The sequence below is a fragment of the Silene latifolia genome, chromosome 6, assembly GCF_048544455.1.
Source record: "Silene latifolia isolate original U9 population chromosome 6, ASM4854445v1, whole genome shotgun sequence".
In the NCBI taxonomy this organism is placed as follows: domain Eukaryota; kingdom Viridiplantae; phylum Streptophyta; class Magnoliopsida; order Caryophyllales; family Caryophyllaceae; genus Silene; species Silene latifolia.
This window is the reverse complement of record NC_133531.1, coordinates 28994971-29014615: the sequence shown is the minus strand read 5'-3', so window position 1 is coordinate 29014615 and position 19645 is coordinate 28994971. Positions and strand designations below refer to the sequence as shown.

At 38.7% G+C, this 19645-nt stretch overlaps 1 long non-coding RNA gene across 1 annotated transcript; it reads right to left on the bottom strand.

The window, feature by feature from the left end:
• Positions 1-4388: 4388 nt before the first annotated feature.
• Positions 4389-17967, bottom strand: LOC141586627 (uncharacterized). The gene is made up of 2 exons (XR_012519609.1): positions 17258-17967; positions 4389-4614 (listed from the first exon to the last, which is right to left on the bottom strand). It is a non-coding gene; the product is annotated as an uncharacterized LOC141586627 (long non-coding RNA).
• Between the last annotated feature and the right edge of the window lie 1678 nt (positions 17968-19645).

Below are 19645 nucleotides of genomic sequence, written 5' to 3'. Positions count from 1 at the left end.
TGAGAGTGTTCATTTTGATGGGAGATGGTGTGTTCCTAGTGATGCAGGCTTAAAAAGGTGGATCATGACGGAGGCTCATGCACTCCTTATTCAGTTAATCTGGGTGGTCACAAGCTTTACAAGGACTTCAAGAAAACGTTTTGGTGGCCTAACATGAAGAAAGATGTGGCCGAGTTCGTGGCTAAGTGTCTAACATGTCAGAGAGTAAAGGGTGAACAACGCAGACGACAAGGTAAGATTTAGTCACTTGAGGTACCAGAGTGGAAATTGGAGTCGATATCTATGGACTTTATCGTGGGGTTGCCAAGGACTCAGCAAGGTAACAATATGGTTTGGGTGATCGTCGACGTTTAACAAAGTCAACTCACTTCATTTTGATGAAGGATACTTAGACCAAGATACGGTTAGCCATTGATTATAGGAAAAATGTGGTTTGGTTACATGGGGTGCCAAAGGACATAGTGTCGGATAGAGATGCGAGGTTCATATCACGGTTTTAGCAAGAGTTGCAGGATTTGATGGGAACTACCTTGAAGATGAGTACAACTTTTCATTATGCGATAGATGGTCAGACCAAAAGGACTACCAAGACTGTGGAAGATATGTTTAGTGCCATGGAGCTTGATGGAAGTTGGGAAGATAGGCTGGACTTGATTGAATTTTTATACAATAACAACTATCAAACCAGCGTTGGGATGACACCGTTTGAGGCTTTGTATGGCAGGAAGTGCAAGAGTCTGGTATGTTGGGACGATAGTGGTGGAACTGTGGGTTTAGGACCACAGATGGTGCAGGATATGATTAAGCAAGTTTGCATGATTCGCCAAAAGATGAAAGGAGCTCAAGATCGCTAAAAGAGTGATACAGATTTGTACCGCAGGGACATTGAGCTCGCAGTAGGTGACAAGGTTCTTTTGAAAGTATCACCTATGTGAGGGGTGATGAAGTTTGGCAAAAAAGGGAGGTTGAGTCAGATGTATATCGGTCCTTATGAGATCCTAGATCGCTTAGATGAGGTAGCCTACCGGCTAGCTTTACCACCATTGCTGGATCGAGTCCACAATGTGTTTCATGTTTTGCAACTCCGGAAGTATGTGAGTGATCCATCACATGTGCTTGAGGTTGAGAACATAGAGTCAGATGAGTCTCTAACTTATGCGGAGGTTCCCAAGGAGATCTTAGACCGAAAGGTGCACAAGACAAGGACCACTGAGACCGTATTACTAAAGATACTTTGGTCTAATCACAATGTGGAAAAATCCACATGGGAACCTGAGGAGGCTATGAGAGAGCGTTTTCCTCACCTTTTCGATCAGGTATGTTTGGTTATGGGGACGTAACCTTTATCCTTTAAGGGGGGTAGGAGATGGTTGCATGCTTGTTTTTGGGTTAGTTGAGGTTAAAATAGTTGTGTTTTTGTCATCTTTCGAGTTTGAGTAGAGTGTTTTGTCATGTATAGTTGGAGTTGTTGGTACCTTAGAGTAGTTGTGGTTGTTGTCTTTGAGCAGTTAGTGTAGTGTTGGGTGTTTCGTTTTGAGTATGGTATGAACTTCGGGAGTAAAGTTCTTTTTAATGAGGGAAGACTGTAATACCACGGTTTTCCGGGTTCTGTCACTCGGTCGAATAGGGCTAACTCGGCCGAGTAGTGTGTCGTGTGTTTCCTGGTCAGGTTACTGTCCCGGAACACTCGGCCGAGTATGGTAATACTCAGCCGAGTAAGGGGTACTCGGACGAGTACTCTCACTACTTGACTGAGTATCCGGTCTGACGGGAATACCGCGGTTTGATTAAGGATGATAAGAGTTATAAATTACGTTTAATAGTTTCACTTTTCACTTTTTACCAAACCCTAAAACATTTCCACGTACTCTAATCATCCCTAATCTCTCGCAAGATCTTTGATTATTCGTGAGTCCTTGTTCATCTCTCTCGCGTCGTTGCTTTGCTAAGTCACTAGTCTTATACCTTTTGTTAGTTTTGTCTTTTAGGGTTTTACCCTAGTAATGGAATTTGGGGAAAAAGGGATGATTGCATGTTGTGATTGGATTGTTATGATTGTTGTTAAGTGGAGAATTTGTAGAAGAATGTTTCTAGCTTCTGCTTGTTGACTCGTATTCGGATCTCTGCTAAGGCAGGGTTTCCCTACTCAGTTGATTGCATAGTTAATTTAAGATGCGATGATTTTGATTTAATTGGCATGATATGTATTGTGGTTGATTTGTGTTCTTGATTATTGGAGTTGTAGTGGATTGTCTATGTTGGTGAGGTGTGTCCTTGGCTGAGTGGAGTCACTTGCGGGAGTGGCTTCACGCCCTTAATTCGCCCCTTGTGGAACCCGCCACAAGAGGGATGTGCACATTAAGGAACATGAGTTGTTGCTCGTTGCGATGAGCGGGGATTAGGTGGGCAAGGCTGCGATCTCCCACTGGTGGTGTGGATTAACTGTCGCAACAGTAATCTGATAGGAAAGTGTGTAGTCAGTTATGAGACATAATTGGAAATGGAGAATGATAATGGAGTTGTTGTCATTGCTATTATTGTAATTTGCTTATATTGATTATACTGTGAACTGACCCCATTGTTGTTTTGTAAAACTGTGGTGATCCATTTGAGGATGGTGAGCAGATTGTGATAGGTGATGGTTATCTTTAGCTACGAGGATGAGATGGGATGTCATCACTTCGAGTCTAGCTTCTGCTGTTACGAGTAGATGTTTTGGATTTCAGTTGTATTGAGATTTTATATACAGTTTCTTTTAGTATTTCTTTGAGATAATGTACTCGTTTAAACTTTATACTTTAATAAATGTTTCTGAATGGTTACTTTTGTTATACTATCCTCGGGCAACCGAGATAGTAACAGCTTCTCATGCTATAGTGGTACTTGGTAAGGCACCTTGGTATGTGGGGGTGTTACAGTTGTAAAATGCGAAATGGACCAAAATTGTCTTTAGTTTTAGTCTGGTAATAGACCAATACCACTACCCTCGATGAAATTTTTACAGTACATTTAAATCCGGATAGAATCTGGTTTTCGAAATCTAGATCTCCGAATTTTTGAATTCCAGATTTTTGGATATCCGAATTATTCGGATCGGATGTGGATTAGGAAAAATGATTATTTTATTCGGATATCCGATCCGGTTTTGAAATACGGATCGGATTTCCGGTTTTGCTCAGCCTTAGATAGCAGACGGTGAAGCCATCCATCTATCCATGAAGTTAAATAGTATTTATCCTTAGTTTGTAATTTAGCATCCGCAAGTGATCTTGTGAAAACTCTAATTGACGTTGTGTAATTGGCATTTTCTTGATGTATAAGTATCTTTGAAAATTCCTGTGTTTAGATTTTAGACGTATATCATTCATCGTTGAACGTAAATTATATAAGTAATTTAGCGCTAGATATTAGATTACACATCTACAACCGTGTCTCGAACCCTTACAACTTAGGGTAGATCACAAAATGTATGAGGGTAGTTACGTACTCCCGGGTACCTTAAGATACTCTGCTTGTTTCTACACAACGATAATTAACTCATAAATTGACTTGATAAACGTTTAACAAGTTCAATTTCGAATCATGTTAAATTATATCTATGTTATCTCGTATTAACCTTATTTTTAATTTCGATTCAATTTCGTTCTGTTCATTTTGATTTTTTTTTCTTAGCCCCCTAATCGGTTTGTACTTTTTCGGGATGAATGCGGAACGAGTCAAATGTCTAAAGATCGTTTCAAGTTATAATAATGAATAATAAAATCCCATGAATTGAGTTTTTTTAGTCTTGTTTGGTTACCCAAAATAATGCAAGATGGGGGAGTTTACAACTCCAAGGGATTTTTGAACTCCTACATGATGTAAGAGTTTGATTACCCACCCCCTCCTAGGTAATTGTAAACTCTTCCATCCATTTCCCTTCAAATTTACTCATCCACCTTTACAAATTAGGTATTACTTATATTATGGAGGGTATATTGGTAATTATAAATCAAAATCGGGTGAATTGACATAGTTCAAACAAACAGTACATGAGAGTTTAATTCATGGGAAAAACAAACTCCTCCAAGGTAACCAAACATGTTTTTATCAATTCATGTGAATTGTATATGGGAGTTGTATTTCGATGAGTTGCAAATTAACACTGGATTCAACTCCTACATGAACCAAATGAGGCCTATGTGTTTTATAAGAAAATAAACCTCTTTTATTTAGAGTTAGTTAGTTAACTTAGACCTGGTTCATCAACATCCAAGTTCGAGTATTTTTCGAATAAATCGTAAAGCTACCTATGTAACACCCCTATTTATTCAGGAGTCTTTAGCTAGGCTTCCCAAGTAAATAAGAGAGTTACTATCTCAGTTTCCTGAGGTAGTGAATAACAAAGGTAACAAACCAAAGTGCTTTAGATAAATTAAGTGTTTAAAGGTCTCATTACAACTTAACGAACTGAAAACTGAATAATCATTAATTACATCTTGCAGCGGAATTAAATAAAGTAAATACATAAACAATAACCGTCTGAAACTATGTGATCTGATCTAGACTTCTAAGTAGTCTTGGACTAAATCCTCATTCATCCCCATGAGCTCCCAAGTCAGCTAACTCAAGTACCTGCTGTTTAATTTGCTCCCGAATTAACCAGAAATATTAATTGGTTCACCACAAGATACCATCAATTAAAGCCGGCATCAATTTTATTTGACAAGACACAAACACACGTCAACCAATGGTTGAGTAGGAATATATAAACAACAATATTAGCCCAAATGGTTAATTAAATAAACAAATAAATAACAGCATTGCTCAACCAACTGACCCTAAACCATCATCACCACCTCCAACCATACTGCATACAAATCACCGTTATCACTGGCAGTAGCACAACTCCCTCAACACCATGTTATGCTCAACTATCTGGTTGTAGTACTTTCGTACCATGCTCAACTGGTAGTAGTACCCTCCGTACTATGCACAACTGGCGGTAGCACTCTCCTTGCTATGCACAGCTCATCTCCAGTCTCATAACTCATACCAATAATGATATATAGTGGCATTAAATATAAATAAATGAGTTCATACAAGATCAATAATAATAACAATCCACATCTCGATATGCTTTACAATAACCGTATCACGCACTATACCACCACATATACGCTATTGTTTACAAAAAGATCATAAAAGTGTTGAGTAAGATATCCCTACCTTTTCAGCAAATACTCCAATTACGCAATTGAACTAAAAGTATTCTTTAGTAAATCCGTCACCTATCAATTACGATAAATATAATTACTAACTAATTCTAATTATATAAATAATTAATCAATTATAACTACTATACAATTAATATGAATTTATTATAATTTAATTCCCGACTCACAAAACTAAAACCCGACTCAAAAGACAATCAACCCCCTTTCCTTACACAAACACGACTTAAGCCGTGCACCCCTCACCTCCAACACTCCTCACCACCAACTCAACCATGGCTGCCACCAGCCCAACTCCCCACGGTCTGCCACCCCAACTTCAGCACAATAGCCCCCGTAGCCTGCCCCCGTACACTACCTATACAACCCCGTCAATTAAAACCCTCAACAAAACCCCTTCTAACTTACCCATTCGACCATGCCCATGAGACAAACACCACCACCACGTGTTGGGGTTGGTGTCCTTAACAGTTAGTGCAAGGACTTACAAACCTCTAAAAGGATCAAAGGGCATACTTTGGTATTATTATCAGTTGATCCACGTTTATCAATAACGGTTGGCTTGCTAGATAAGTTTGACGTTATTGTCATACAGATGGCGGTGATCAACTGGTCCCTAAAAGTCACACCTATAGGATACGTTTGAGAGACGTGACGATGAAAATACTTTGTCATGTAGATGCCAAAATTGACTAACCAGTTAGTCCGAGTTATTTGACTAGTAATTAGTCAAAATGTGATGTTGAGATATTATATTTAATACGGATTAAATATCATGGGCTAAGGCGAATTAACCAGTTAATTCGTAAAATTAAATATAAACGATCTATATTTAATTAAATGTATATTGAATATAATTATACAATACTTTTTTGTCGGACACGTATTAATAATTCAGCTAACCCGTATTATTAGTGATGCCTAAATTTCCGATAACCGATAACGATTTATAATCGGACCAGCGTCATATACATTTAGCGAGATGAGTCGGACCACGAGTTTAATAAGGAGGAAGTGGAAAGCCCACTCCCTCCCTAAGCAAACCCACGGTTTGGCCGAGCTCAACAAAAGGAGAGCTATTCTCTCCTTTTGACCTAACTGATTCATTTGAAACAAAACTAGGGTTTTGGGAATTGTGCCTCTCAGAACTCGGATCTCTCATCCAACAAAACTCACAACAAGTTCTCCCAATATTGCAAGGCAATCGGAGAACACGTTCTAGCACAAGGGCATATCTCAGACAAGGTCTTGGGTGCAACAATTAGGAGGAATCTCGTTTGATTTACATTCTTTCGCCGTGCATCAAAGGACCCGAGGTTGATTTCTAATCTTTATCGTTTCCTTGTTATTTTGTTTTATGACTATAAATTACATATGAATTTTGCGTTATAGTCCTACAATTAAAGGGTAGTATACGGATATTAACCCACAAGTGGTATCAGAGCGAGGCCACGTTATTTTTCTATGTAATTTTCATTAAACGAAATGAATCGATGTTTTTTTGTTTAAAAATTTTGTCTCGGCAGCCAAATTTTTACACGGCAGAAATTTTTTTCTGTTGTTGCTGCGTTTTTGGTTGCATTGGGAACCGTGTCCCTGTTTACGGTTGCTCTTGTTGTTGTTTTGTCTTGAAAACCGTGCTAGTTTCATGTTTTACACTACTTTGTTTTTGTTTCAATTTTCATATTGTTTTTACATGTTGTTATTTTATACGGAGATTATAGCAACATGTCAAGTTTTGTCAATTGTTAAATTTGTTTTGATGCGTTTTGATCAAAATTGCAATTGATTTTGTCTCGACAAACCTTTTTTTCACGAGGGTTTTGAAGTTTCAGCCATGTTTGCATTCGATCGAGCGTATTTCTACTCGATCGAGTGCTATTTCTCTTGGTTTTGTTCGATCGAGTCCCATGTTGTACTCGATCGACCCCTTTGAAAACCCTCTTTGCTCGATCGAGTTGTCTTCGTACTCGATCGAAGCGGCTTTCTTGATAAAAGTACTCGATCGACCACCGTTTAGTCGATCGAGCACCTTCGTTTGGCAATCCTCTCGATCGACTTGCGATTCGATCGATCGAGCCCTTTCGTTCTCGATCGAGCACTGTGTCCCTGGATCGAGGGATTTACTTTTTGACTTTGAAAATTTATTCCTTTTGCTTTAAATTTTCGTTTGGCCTTAACATGTACATTATACGGATATTGTACACTCGCTATGATTGTGAAACGGTTCACCACGTACCATTAAGTTATTTTAAAGCATATTTAAAGTAACGGACTGTATTTGATTAAAATTAAATTGATAGAAGCGGTTTTATCACATGAATTTTAATCATTAAAAGGTGGTTTGGATAAATTTAACATAATTACGGAATTATGTCACGAATGAATTTGTTTTTAGTTGATGCATTTATTTTCGTTAATTATGAATGCCTTGAATGCCTTTTATTACGTATTTATTTATTTTGCAATCAGTTGTAACTTAGTGTGGCCTTAGTAGAACGTGTTACCGTAATGATGGAACACGGTCTTGGTTGTATTTTGAGATCTCGTATCTCCGTTTTGGATTTTTCACTTGTAATTACAGTTTTTATTAGAATGTAATTAGGTTTATATTTTGTAATTTTAATTGTAATTTTTGAGAAGACCAAAGACGGAGACCAGATGCTCACTCCCGCTACATGGATAAAGATGGAACAACAAGACAAGCTTCTTGGGTCCAACGGTGGATTCCAAAGTTGTATTTTGTTCTTTTTATTAGGATAGGCCACACTAGGAATTTATTTACGTATTGCATTCTTTTATTTATTTTTCGTAACGATAGTATGCATCATTTTCCGCCTAAAAACCAAACCACCTAATAATTGCATGAAAACTGACACATATAGAGGTCACGAGTTAGTTTTCTTTGGCATTCGTATGTCACACGTTTTTAAGCCATCACCCAAATTAATTCATTCACGCAGACGCTAGTTATTCGTTCACTTAATATGAATTATAATTTAGTTGATGGGATCTTCCTCGTACAAACAAAAATTGAGAACGGTCTTTATAGGTCAAACTCCAATGAGTCCCTTCTTCGTCGGTAGGCATAATATGACCCCTTCTACGTCGGGTAAGTTGGAACCGATTGACCTATTTTATCTCAACACTATGGTCACTCGTACGATCCTGTGATCATGGTGGACTATAGATAGGATTTACAGAAATCTATCGACCAAGAGTTCTTCCGGAAGAATTAGCTAAACAGTTGGCTTATCAATTTACAGAAATTGAGTCTTGGGATCACTTGTATCATTCTTGAGGGAGATCAATTATGCAAGTGCGAGAGTCTACATGTTTAAAATGAATTTTAAAATAGACTTAAATCACCTCGATGAGTTGCTTATTTCGTTTTGTTTTTCTTTCTTTTTCGGTGTAGATCACGAATCATTAAACGCTAATAACAAAATGGTTGGTCACTTGAACGACCCAATGCCTAGTGCCACATTGGACCGTGAGTCCACGGCCGGATCTTCATGAATCGGATGAATCGATCAACTAGACGAAGAATGATGGATCAAACTTAGCGGACTGGGAGGCGGCATTACGGAATCTTGCCGCGGCTGCGATGGGAAGCTCAGTTTCTGCTAGAGCCCATGCCGTCACACCCCGGCCCCACGGGCCGGAGTAAACGAGATCGACAAGTATAACGATTTCGCCTTGGAAGCGGGTGCGATTAAAAACGTACTCATTTTTGCAATGGAACCCAATTTGCAGAAACGCTTCATAGCCCATGGTGCAAACAAAATTTTCACCACGCTCACTAAGGAATTCTCGAAAGCACCGAGAATCGTGACCTATGAGCATACCACTCGCTTCTTTGATGCGAGACTCCGAAAGAGCCAACCGGTTAGCCCATTCTCGGCATGATTGAGAATGTCGAGAAGCTGAGACCTTTAATCGTAACATCGGCGAGAACATTGTTATCGACCGCATTCTTCACTCACTCCACGATGGTTATTCGCAATTTAGAGCGAATTACTATATGAATGATTTGAAGAAAACTCCGCATGAACTGCACTCCCTCCTCGTACAGACCGAGAAGGACATGAAGTTCAGTGGGAGCATGAAACAGGATGTTCTCGTTGTGTCAAATAAAGGGAAGGGTAAGGGCAAAGCTCAGGCAAACCTAGCAGTAGGTAAGGCGAAGTTCAAGAAGTCGGGTTCAGGTAAGAGTGGGCCTGGTGAGTCGAGCACCTCATCAGGCGTGACAAAGAGCAAGAATGAAAACATGGAATGCCATCATTGCCACAAGACTGGGCATTGGAGACGCACATGTTCTGTTTATCATGAGGACTTAAAGGCAGGTCGTGTTAAACCTGTTGGTATGTCTTCCTCTTCTTCTACTTTTATTCATATGATTGAGATTAACCACGCAAGTTACGGAACTTGGGTACTTGATACTGGTTGTGGTTCTCATCTGTGTAATCATGTGCAGGGGCTCCGAAACATCGAACCCCTCGTAAAGGGTGAGGTGGACCTGCGTGTTGGGAATGGAGCAAGAGTAGCCGCCATCTCCAAGGGGACATATGTGATCCGCTTCCTAGCGGATTTGAGTTGTCATTATATGATCATTATTATGTTCCTAGTCTTTCGAAAAACATTATTTCGTTTACGCACTTGATAAACTTGGTTTTTCATTTGTAATAGAAAATAATTCTTGCATTTTCTCATTACACGATATGATTCTGACAAAGCGATCTCCATGAACGGAATTTATGTTTTAGATCAGACCACGGAAATATTACACGTAATGAATAAAAAGTTAAAGGTTGGTGACAAAGATCAAACGTATCTGGCGCAACTTTGCCGTATGGGACACATTAATGAGAAACGCGTAAAACAACTCATCAAACATGGAGCTATCTCGGCCTTTGATTTTCAATCATTTGGCACGTGTGAATCATGTCTCATCGGTAAGATGACTCGTATTTCCTTCAAAGGTGTTGGAATGCGCGGCTGCGACCTATTAGGACTCATACACACGGATGTATGTGGCCCTATGTCAATCACCGCACGAGAAGGCTATAGGTATTTCATCACTTTCACGGACGATTTAAGTAGATATGGCTATGTCTACTTAATGAAGCACAAAAGTGAATCCTTTGAGAAATTCAAAGAATACCAGAATAGGGTACAGAACCTATTAGGTAGGAAGATTAAAACACTGCGTTCGGATCGTGGTGGCGAGTATCTTTCTCACGAGTTTGATCAACACCTCATAGACTGTGGGATTGCCCTACAGTTAACTCCACCTGGAACACCTCAATTGAATGGTGTGTCCGAACGGAGAAATCGAACACTACTTGATATGGTTCGATCCATGATGAGTCACACGGTTTTACCTGATTCATTATGGGGTTATGCTCTTTTGTCAGCCGCTCTAATACTTAACCGAAGTCCGTCTAAAGCTGTTGACAAGACTCCATATGAACTATGGAAGGGAACGGTCCCTAACTTGTCCTTTATACGGGTTTGGGGCTGCGAGGCTTATGTCAAGTGGAGACACGAGGATAAGCTCGGCCCGCGTTCGGTCAAGACATACTTTATAGGTTATCCTAAAGGAACGCTTGGTCATTACTTCTATTCGCCAACCGAACAACGCGTTTTTGTTGCGGCTAGTGCGACATTCTTAGAGAAGGAATTTCTCGAGAATGCAAAGAGTGATAGAACCTTCGACCTGTCGGAGATTCCAGAACCAAACACCGAGCAACCATTGGAGGAACCTATTCCTTCAATCCCGGCTGCGGTGAATATTCTGAGGAACCTAGGAGGTCGGGAAGAGTCTCTATTCCTCCCGACGAGATACATTGGTATGGTCGAGGAACATGACATAGATGACGTTCTACTCTTAACGAGTAGTGAACCCACAACCTATAAAGGTGCCATGACCAGTTCTGACTTGAAGCTATGGCTTGAGGCCATGCAATCCGAAATGGACTCCATGTATGAGAACAACGTGTGGGATCTTGTTGACTTACCTGCTAAGGTTCGTCCCCTTCAATGCAAATGGCTTTACAAGATAAAGCATTCTGTGGAAGGTCAACAAGATATCTACAAAGCACGACTAGTTGCTAAAGGTTTCACCCAAGTGCCAGGTTTGCACTACGATGAGATTTTTGCACCCGTAGTCATGCTGCGTTCCATTCGGATTATCTTAGCGATTGCCGCTTTTCATGACTATGAAATTTGGCAAATGGACGTGAAAACCGCCTTCTTAAACGGTTTTTTGGAGGAAGAGTTGTACATGGTACAACCCGAAGGTTTCATCGATCCACAACATCCTAAGAAAGTATGCAAACTTAAGCGTTCCATTTATGGACTTAAGCAAGCATCTCGGAGTTGGAATCATCGCTTCGACCAAGTGATAAAAGAAAATGGATTTACTCGATCGGTCGAGGAACCATGTTTATATATCAAGTCGAGTGGGAGCAAGATTGTCTTCCTAATATTGTATGTTGACGACATACTCCGATTGGGAATGACATACCTCTCTTAACTTCGGTGAAAGTATGGTTGAAAAACCATTTCCGGATGAAAGATCGGGAGAGGCACAAAGAATTCTAGGCACCGTATCTATCGAGATAGATCACGACGGATGTTATCTCTCGGTCGAGTCTTACATAGACAAAGTCCTAGAGAGATTCAGCATGACTAACTCCAAGAAGGGGTTCCTTCCGATGGCTCCAAGGGTGCATTTGAGGAAGTCTCAGGCACCAGAGACACCGGAAGAGAAAGAGCGCATGACACGGATTCCTTATGCTTCGGCTATAGGATCAATCATGTATGCCATGATATGCACACGTCCGGGCGTGGCATATGCATTGAGTATGACAAGTCGATTCCAACAAAGAACCAGGTGAACCACATTGGTTGGTCAAAGAACATTCTTAAGTACCTCCGGAGGACTAAAGATTGGGCATTGACTTATGGAGGCGAACAAAAGTCATGCGCAACCGATTCTGTGAGATGCTAGCTTCCAAACGGATCGAGATGACTCGAAATCTCGATCTGGATTCGTTTTTACTCTTAATGGCGCTGATCACCGGAAGAGTTCGAAACAAACTGTTACAGAGATTCTACGGCGAGTCCGAGTACTATGCCGCGTCCGAAGCTACAAAGGAAGCGATATGGATGCGTCAATTCTTACATGGGCTCTCTGTAGTGCCTAGTTCGAATGACCCGATCACCATCTATTGCGACAATAGTGGTGCCATCTTCCAAGCTAAGGAGCCAAAGTCTAGCAACAAGTCTAGACATGTACAACGGAAAGCTCATCTAATCCGGGATTACGTGGAGCAAAAGGAAGTAGTGATAGAAAAGATTGCTACTGATGATAACATAGCAGATCCTCTCACTAAAGCATTACGACAAGATAAGCATGAAGGGCACGTAAATTCCATGGGAATCAAACGTGTTCCTGAGTTGTAGTACTCTTTTATGGATTAGATTCATTCTCCTTTGTACTCTATACGACATCATCGTTTTGACATTTTATATATATTTTGTTTTTCATGTGGAATTGTACGACAATTTTGAACACCACAAAGTGAACTGAACAAACATCATATCTTTTTAGTCCTTAATTGCCCACATGAGCTGATAACTCTGGCAATTATTTTGTGACGTTGGTTGATGGTGGGTTCAACGAGCCATAAGTCAACCGGTTGGTGACCAATCACGAGGCGATTTATACGGATATTTCGTAGGACACTATTGTGACATCGACGTGGAGTCCTAAATGTTTTATAACATTCGGTGCCCGGTCGTGGATAGGACCTCCATGGTGATCCTAAGAGTCGATTCTTTTGACTATCGACTGTCTCTTGAGACTAAGGCAGATTTTGGGTGACTTTGGTTTCTTTCTCACGGTCATCCGTAACAGGGGGCCAAGTAGATTTTTTCTCGGTCATTTCATGCGTGCTTAGATCGGAAGGAGTCGAGTTGAAGGAAATATTCAGCCTTTATCGGTACTCGATATTTCTCGGGGCCACTCGAGGAGTCATGAATCGAAATGCATGGCCATGCTCGGATACGGATTCGTTTTATCGGTTAAGTTACTCTCTAGTCGGGGAAACCACTCTAGATACGGATCGATTGTAAAATACGACCTTTGTGGATCCGGATCTGCAAATTGTTTTACATTGAGTGGGAGAAATTTTAAATGAATATGAGGATCGGTTATCGCACATACACTTGTACGGACAAGTGGGAGTTTGTTGGAGCTTGTGTCCTCCGGTTAGTGCGGATAACGTCATTGCACATGCACTTGTACGGACAAGTGGGAGCTTGTTGGGGTTAGTGTCCTTAACGGTTAGTGCAAGGACTTATAAACCTCTAAAAGGATCAAAGGGCATACTTTTGGTATTATTATCGGTTGATCCACGTTTATCAATAACGGTTGGCTTGCTAGATAAGTTTGACGTTATTGTCATACGGATGGCGGTGATCAACTGGTCCCTAAAAGTCACACCTATAGGATACGTTTGAGAGACGTGACGGTATGAAAATACTGTCATGTAGATGCCAAAATTGACTAACCGGTTAGTCCGAGTTATTTGACTAGTAATTAGTCAAAATGTGATGTTGAGATATTATATTTAATACGGATTAAATATCATGGGCTAAAGCGAATTAACCGATTAATTCGTAAAATTAAATATAAACGATCTATATTTAATTAAATGTATATTGAATATAATTATACAATCTGTTTTTTTTTGTCGGACACGTATTAATAATTCAGCTAACCCGTATTATTAGTGATGCCTAAATTTCAAATAACCGATAATGATTTATAATCGGACCGCGTCATATACATTTAGCGAGATGAGTCGGACCACGAGTTTAATAAGGAGGAAGTGGAAAGCCCACTCCTCCTAAGCAAACCACGGTTTGGCCGAGCTCAACAAAAGGAGAGCTATTCTCTCCTTTTGACCTAACTGATTCATTTGAAACAAAACTAGGGTTTTGGGAATTGTGCCTCTCAGAACTCGGATCTCTCATCCAACAAAACTCACAACAAGTTCTCCCAATATTGCAAGGCAATCGGAGAACACATTCTAGCACAAGGGCATATCTCAGACAAGGTCTTGGGTGCAACAATTAGGAGGGAATCTCGTTTGATTTCTGTTCTTTACGCCGTGCATCAAAGGACCCGAGGTTGATTTCTAATCTTTATCGTTTCCTTGTAATTTTGTTTTATGACTATAAATTACATATGAATTTTGCGTTATAGTCCTACAATTAAAGGGTAGTATACGGATATTAACCCACACCACGAACCTCTCCTGGTCAGCCTCCATCCAACCGACACCAGTCCCTGCCACTCATGTCGCCACCACGCTCAGCCCACTCGCCCTCTGAACAAGCGCACAACAAAATCGTTGAATCACCCTCCTTCTAACAACAACCCTCGACAACCTTCACAACAACACCCCGCTAGTAACCACCAGGCCACCACCGTGGTCCCCTCTAACCCATGGTGGAGCCACCAGTAACCCCAGCCCCAGGTCGACTCCAGACAGAGAAGGGTTGAATCCTACCAACACAAACAACGACATTCACCAACAAACCCATAAAAGGCTCGTTTTTTCCACTACAACAGCCACGACCACTCCTCTTCTCCCTCGGTTCAATGCAACAACAACAAAAGCCAAACCCTAACAACACCACGGTCAAACCACCATGGTCAGGCGGTCAGCGGTGGTCAGAATAGCCTAGGTCAGTCACGTGGTCATGGTCGAGGTCAAGATCTTACGGTATAGTCAACGGTTCATTATAAATAATTAAAAGATAAATAGTTATGAGACGGTTTTATGCAAACATACCTTTTTCGATCTAGAAAAGTTATTGAGGTGCAATTCCCTTTTGTTTCTCGTTATAATTCTCTCTCTACCCTTTTTAATTGTCGTGAATTTTATGTGAGTAAAGAATACTCCCTCCATTTTTTAATATATGACGTTTTGCTTTTTCGAGGCGAGTCTTTGACTTAAATATTTACAAAAATGTACTTGGTAAAAATTATAAAAATTATACCATTAAATTTCTTATGAAAAATGCTTTCATATGACTATACATATGACTATATTTAAACATATAATTTGAGAGGTATTGAAGAGAGAAGTGTGTGTCTCGAAATGTGAGAAAGTCATATATAGAAAAATAGAGGGAGTAATAATTTGTTTGAGTCTAGCTTATATAGTGGTAGGGTAAGACAATTAGGAAGTTTCTAGGAAATTGCCCTTTTACTATAATACTCCCTCCATACCACACCAATGGTAACATTGACTTTTTCACACTTGTCGAGACACGTTTTGCAACGTAAATATCTTTTGTTACGCATTATTAAAAATTATAAAAATTTGATATTCTTATAACATTCATGACAATAAATCAAACAAGATCTCACATGACTATATTTTGTCTTATAGATTAAGAATAATATCGAAGATTCCCTACGACCATGAATAGTGGCAAAATGGTCAATTTTACCATTGGTCTGATATGGAGGGAGTATATGTCTTATTATTTATTATTATTACTAGTCTTATTATACTTATTACTTACTACTATAATATATGTCTTATTATTTATTATTATTACTAATCTTATTATACTTATTACTTATATCCGAAATAAACACTCTCTTGCTTATCAGTTACACGCCTAACACAATGCCATCCCAGCTCATCTTATATTTTATTATTTATTTTCGCCTCATAACGTAGTCTCATAATTTAATAAATATAATATAACATAATTTGAAATATATTTTATAAATCACATTTTGACATTTTTACCGTTGACTAACCTTTGACCGAGTCCTAAAAGTACGGGGTATTACAGTAGGAGTGTTCACACAATGGTTCGTACTAAAGACCACATCGCACCAGACCATTTGGTCTGAACCAGACCGAGCAGTATTTTATTTGATTCAGTTCGTGGTCCACCTATTTACTCAACTTTGGTCTTCGGTCAGCAAACCGAATAGATCACAGACCGGACCATGGACCGAACTTAGATAATAAAAGAATCTTTAAAATTGTAACATTATTGTGTTTTTTTCTATTTTGTTTACACGTATTATAATTAAGATGTGTAATTATGAACTTAATGTTGCTTATTTTGATCGTTACGAACTGTTTGAGTTCTAATTTTATATACTACAGTATGGCACCGCGTTGATGACAATAATATTTGGTCCATTTGATCCGGTCCATGCATTTTTCCTGGTTCAGGCTGGATGGACTAATATTAATATGATCAGATCCCCATTCCACTTTTTAACCCTTATTTAATCTTTGGTCCAGAGAATTTAATCTGGTATGATCCGTCACGAACCGTTAAACACTATATATCTAGTATATCACATTACACTACTCCTTATCTAATGGAAATATTTTTGTTTTTAATTTTCCTTATAATCTACTTTGTTATTGATTAAAAGTGACGTAATCAATAATCTCCCTATACAACAACTTTGTACATCGAACTAGTTTTTTTTTACCCGTAAAAATTACGGGTGTGTTTTTGGGAATTTGTGTAAGCTAACACTTAGATAAAATACTTTAATTTATATAAGCTATTATTAATTTGCATTTAACGTTTACAAAAATTCATTAGTTTCTCGTAAACTGCATAAAATTAGAATGATACTCCATCCATTTCTTTATATATGACGTTTTGCATTTACGAGATAAGCCTGCATTAATATTTACAAAAATATATTTGTTCAAAAAATATAAAAAATGATACCATTAAATTCTTTACGAAAAACTCTTTCATATGAGTATAAATATCATAATATTTAGTCTTATATTTTAAAAGATATTGAAGAGAGAAGGGAGTGTCTCGAAATGCGAGAAAGTCATATATAAAAAAGCGATCTTAATAACGAATGCCCCCCGGGGTGATGGATACTATCCATAAACTAGCAATATTACCATATTAATTTCAGAAAAAGATTAAAATATGCCTATATGACTACTATATTTAAGCATTACCATTATTAATGTATTATTCCTTTCACATCATAATCCTATCGTCAAACTAATCCAATAGTCCCACCCACCAGGTCGCCACCGCCACCACCATCGGTCCCAATTATACCCATCTACAGTAGGTGGGTAGCATTATAACTCAACCCTCTTGATAATCGGATGACCATCGGTCCCAATTATTACCAACCACCACCAAATCTAATCGCCAAGATCGCCTATTTCCATCGATAACCTCACTCCCCTTCCTCTGCGACGGCTCTTATCTTTGATCATCCTAAATGACACACAAACCTCGGGCTTTAAACCTCGATTCACCGTTCAAAAACTACCACAACCACCACATGAGCAAATATCACAACCACCACATCAACCACTCATTGAATCAAATCACCTTCTTCTTACGCACTCGAAATTGAACCCTAAACCCTTTTACGGATTGAACCCTAAAGCCTTTTACGGGTCGGCTTCGCCGCCGAATTCCAAACCAATAGACACCCTTAGAGGGAATGGTGAACTCGTTTTGGAAATGTCATTAAAAGAGGGTCGTGGTGGCGGCTGGGGGGTCGTCAGACGAAATGGTCTCGAGTTGATTGTTGACAACTAGAATATGGGCTTTGAGTTGGAGATATCTAGTGTTTGGGGGAGTTCGTGGTGATATGCGATGGTTAAAGGAGTTTTAGCAAAGTTGTTGAAATTGCCTTGTATTTAGAGATGAAAATAAATTATGAGGGAGATTGTATTACATATCCTGCCTTATTTTTAGTTTTTTATCTCCCTATTTTTCTTCTTAACCAACGCCCCAGGGGCTATTTTTAACATTTGCCATAAAAAAACATAGGAAGTATGATATTTCTTTGTCTTTATCTTATTCTAATAATAAATGTAGAAATTTAAAATTTAGTATGTATTTTAATTTTTGCTTGTTGTTAATTTATTTTAAATTTAAACAGGCTAATAACTAGTATAGATCCCGCGCAATAAATGCGCGGTATTTTTAGAGTTTTTACTTTTTAATTTACTACTTATTCATTCCAAATTTATATCTTAATATTTTCATATTTTATCTCTTTGTATTTTAATATGAGAAAAAAAAATTAAACATAAAAAATGTTGGGTTCTTTATATTGATGATAACATGCCCATTTGATTTGTGTTATCTTAGTTTACCTTTTCAGGATTAATGATGTAATCAAGCATGGATTAAGAAGTGTTGAAGTTGTTAATCATCTCATTGTATTAAGTCTTAGTGTCATCTAATGTACAAGCGAGAAAGTAGAGTATCTTAGAGTAATAGAAACAGTCAAGTCGACTGTTGCTTTCATTAGTAAACAGCTGCTTGGATTGTTGCCACAATTCGTAAAACTTGAAGCCCTTTTATCTTTCGAAAATCCTTCACGTGTCTCTCATTTTTCAAAGATAAAACTTCAGATTTTTAATAGGAGTTGGCCTTCAATAAAGAGTGGTTTGAATTATTATTAATTTCAAAATATTTCCTCTTTATGCAAATTGGACCCTTTGGTCCTTTAAGAAAACAAGAAATGCTTTTTGCCATTTTAGTGTTAACTTGTCATCATGTGACTTGTCTTTTCTCTCTTTGTTTTCTGAATTTGCATGAGCTTTTAAAGATATCTTTCAAACACTCTTTCTCTATTCTTGCCTTTGCAAAAGAACCTTCTTTGGTGAAAGGTTTGAGTGGTTGCTAAAGCTCTTCACATGTGTGGTCTTTGACCCTTCAAAACCCTAGCAACCTCCTCACCCTTTCCCTCTATCTAAGGCGAGCCATCTCCTTCATAAAATCTCAAGACTTTTCTGAAATATTTTCCAACTTTGCAAATTGTTTTTAAAAGCTTAAAACCGTGTGTTTGCAAAAACCTTTAAAAGTCTTCAAGTTGTTACAGTCGTGGCTACTGTTACTTTAACATACTAAACTCTCTTGCTTAAGAATTGTTGATCTTGTAAAAGTTGTCCATCTCTATTCTTTGCTAAGAATATGTTAGTGGAAACTTGATCCTATAACATTCTAAGTGTGTTAGTAGAGTTTAGGACGGAGTAGTCTTTAACTCTTGGCAACCGGAGTAGGTTGCGAGTTGGCTTGTCATAAGAACGGAGTAGTTCTTGGACTCGCTTTACAACCGGAGTAGGTTGGTGTCTTTTATTGTACGGGTCTTTTAGTAGTCGGAGTAGATCACTAAAAGAAATCAATAAAAAGGTAGATTGGACGTAGGCACTTGAGTATTTGCCGAACCAATTCAAAATCCCGTGTTTGATCTTTCTTTTATTTCCGCTGCTTTGTATTTTGTTTGTTTTGCTTTGCTTAACCTTAGAAGTAACAGTTCATCATACTGTCACATTTGGTCTGCAGTACGTACTCCATAAACAGAGACAAATAGC